The sequence below is a fragment of the Hibiscus syriacus genome, unplaced genomic scaffold (assembly GCF_006381635.1).
Source record: "Hibiscus syriacus cultivar Baekdansim isolate YM2019G1 unplaced genomic scaffold, ASM638163v2 tig00111331_pilon, whole genome shotgun sequence".
Taxonomy (NCBI): domain Eukaryota; kingdom Viridiplantae; phylum Streptophyta; class Magnoliopsida; order Malvales; family Malvaceae; genus Hibiscus; species Hibiscus syriacus.
Window position 1 is genome coordinate 349,583 of NW_024063060.1, and position 2,578 is coordinate 352,160.

The window sequence follows — 2,578 nt, forward strand, 5'->3', positions numbered from 1 at the left end:
TTAAAACTATCAGAGGTAAGCAACTTGGATCATATTTTTACCTTTAAATTTAAAATTACAATTTTCTTAATATAAGACAACTGGAAATTACGTAGTACCGAAAGGGCGGTTCAAGGGTGCTAATCCTTCATTGACCGTAACCGACTCCCGGATCCGACATATCACTGGTAAGACGCAGTTCAGGTAAAAAATAAGGTATCCGGTCAACCCATTTGATTTAAAATAAATGATCGGTGGCGACTCTCAACCTAATTATTTCAAGTCGAAGCCCAATTTCGGGCCCATCCGAAAGACGGTTCCGACAGCTTGGCGACCCTGCTGGGGACACAGGTAAGTGAGTCAGGTTAAGGTAATTTCCAGTTGTCTTTTTAACGAAAAGGGTAAGTTTTAAATTTTAAGGTAACATCTCGATCCTTTTACTTACTTTTGATTATATTTTCGAGTAAATAGTTGTATTAATCGTTTTCTCATGATTTCAGCCTTCAAATCTTTTTTCACTTAAGGCTATATACCCGAGCTCTAAACCCTATTTTAAGTGGGGGTGAAAGTGACGCATTCGTGTGAATTTATTCACCGCATATGCCTAGCAAGTAGCCTTCAGGATTCATATACCTTATGTCTTCGTGTGAATTTATTCTCCGCATAGACATAAGGTAATGTGTCCCCTCGAGTTTAACTTAGTCCACACAAGCCTATGATGGGTTTAGGACTAAGGGCCTGGTAAGCCCAAGGGGGCACTGGCAATGAGAACTCGGGTACCATTTTTTAGAACCTAAACCGGGAGATTGTGGAGAATTAGAGCCTACCCCGAAACCACATTCCAAGACTTAGGATATTTTTACCCAACCATGTTTCTTTTTTTTTCCTTCCCTTTCGTCCTTTTATATTTATTTATTTATTTTTATTGTACTAAATTTTTGCCTGGTTTGTTTTTAAGCATTTGCATCATAACACGAGGTCATTGATCCTTAAAAAGCGTTTATTACACACAAAATAATCTGAACAAATGGACAAAGGTGTTGTAATACAAGAGATTAAAAACCCTGAGGTACGACTATGGTCCGAGAAGACTCAGAAGGAAAAGGGAGACAGTCTTCAAAGAAGCTATGTGTCAGAGCTGATCAGCTATGCCTCTATCAGCCTAAAACAGAATGACGTGCAAGAGCTTCGAGACATCTGGGACAGTTGGAAGAATGATCAACAAAAGAAATTCAGCCAACGGTACGGTGACATTGCACATTTGCTTCATATCAAGACCGATGAGCCCTTAATCAGAGCCTTGGTTCAATTCTGGAACCCGTGATACAGTTGCTTTAATTTTAATCAGGAGGACATGGTGCCCACCATTGAAGAATACACCACCCTGTTACACTGTGAAAGTATCAAACTAGAGAGGGCCTACCTTAAACACATTAAAAGCCAGCCTTTCATGAATGCACTAGCCAAAGTTACCGGGGTTAACAAAAAATGGGTTACTGACTGGGCTCGATGTAAAGCAATGGGAAAGGAATTACTTAGTGTCATATCAAGCAACTGATGAAGAACCATCCCGATGAGTGGAAGGCAATAGACCTGTTTGCACTGGGTCTGTATGGTCTGATTATATTCCCGAGGACTTTGGGTTACATTGATGCTGCTGTGGTAGAGTTGTTTTAACAACTCCCAAAGCGAGTCAACCCAGCACCAGCCATCTTAGCTGAAACCTTTTGATCTCTCAACCATTACAGAAGAGATGGTGGAGGAAGGTTCATTGGGTGTACTCAGCTCCTTCAAGTCTGGATTCATAGCCACTTTTGGAAGATTAACGGGGTAGCCTATCGCCGGTTTAGCACTACCTATTCACCTTTGGAAGAATTCATCACTAGGAAATGGCATGAAGGTGCTACAAAAGAAAAGTGGATGAAAGTCTTTACACATCTTCAGGATCAGGATATTACCTGGAGAGCCCCTTGGTTGTTCCTCAGTGATGTTATTTTCCGGTGTGGGGATTCTGATACTATAACTTTACTTGGACTTTGGGGTGTAGTTGGGTATGCTCTGTTGTTGGCACTGAGACAGTATGGGGCACGTAAGTTTGTCCTCGCAACATACGGACTAATTAAATCAGAATTTGTGTATAGCGGTGACAGTTATAAGAAGATGATCAAAGAAGCAACCGATTCATGGAAGCAAGTATTTCGGATGGATGTTGTAGCTGCCAGAGACATGCTTACTCCAGATTATGTGGAGTGGCGAAGGCTGAGAAAGAATGATAACATCCCAGTGCCAGACTGTGAGGACACCCGGACCATGGAGGAACATCTCAGGCCTGTCCCTTCCGGACTTGAGATAACCAAGGCGGAGTTTGAAGCTGTAAATAACGAGCTGAAACAGAGGGTTAAGGAACTCGAAGCTGAACATTATCAATGGAAGCTCGATGCCGACTCTCATAAAGATAGAACAGACAAATTGGAAAGAGAATAGAAAAGAGTTAGTTTTGAGCTCGAAGACTTAAGAAAAGGCTATCAAGATAAAGTCAAGGATAACTCCAAGTTAAAAGTAACCTCTGAATACTGGAAAGACGAAGCTCACAGTGTGA